This window comes from Theobroma umbraticum, unplaced genomic scaffold, assembly GCF_002168275.2.
Source record: "Theobroma umbraticum cultivar Fairchild unplaced genomic scaffold, ASM216827v3 scaffold_5765.0, whole genome shotgun sequence".
Classification (NCBI taxonomy): domain Eukaryota; kingdom Viridiplantae; phylum Streptophyta; class Magnoliopsida; order Malvales; family Malvaceae; genus Theobroma; species Theobroma umbraticum.
In genome coordinates, this window is record NW_018402702.1 from 1 (window position 1) to 810 (window position 810).

An 810-nucleotide genomic window follows, 5' to 3' on the forward strand; every position below is an offset into this window, starting at 1 on the left:
GAAAACTCACAAGGCTTTCGAGTAGGTAAGTATCATAATCACCCGTGGACCCAGTTCCACGTAATAACATCTGGGGACTCTTCTCGATCGGATCCCCACAGCCATGGCAGTCTCGACGATGTTGGTCGACATCAGAGAATCAAGCGGTCACAACCTTAAATATCACTTGTGGCCTAGCCACAAATAACAACTTGTGGCCTTGCCACATATATCACAGACTATGGCCCTATAGCTAGAGCTCACTTGTGCACAAAGGTCACACTTAACCAAAGTGACAGCCGGCCTACTCTCGACGCTCTCGGTCTGTTAAAACCATTTTAGAAACCAATTCAAAGGTTGTCTAAGATTTTTACTTTAAATCATTTAAAAACAAAGTTCAACAAATTTTCCAATTAACCCTTCACATTAAAAGGCATTGTGTAAATATTTATGTACAAATCGAGCTAATATCGAAGCTCAAAACTTGCATTCAAAATCGTTTAACAAATGCATTAGCTATGCATATCACACAAAAGAATACAAGGCACAGATTTTGATGTAAACATCGTGAAAGGCTTGTTTTCCTGTTTCGAAAACTCTTTACATATATGGTTTATATATAGTTATGTCCAAAACTCCTTTCAAACAATTTGCACCCACAAACTTCTTATAGTTTCTACCAGCTCATGCTTTCCACAATAGCAATATAAATCATTGCAAATCCGTGGGAAATTGCCTAACAAGACTAACAGCTCATGCTATCCACAATTGCACTTGGGAAAACCATCAATATTTACTAACGTAAATCATTATATATATAGCACAGAGATT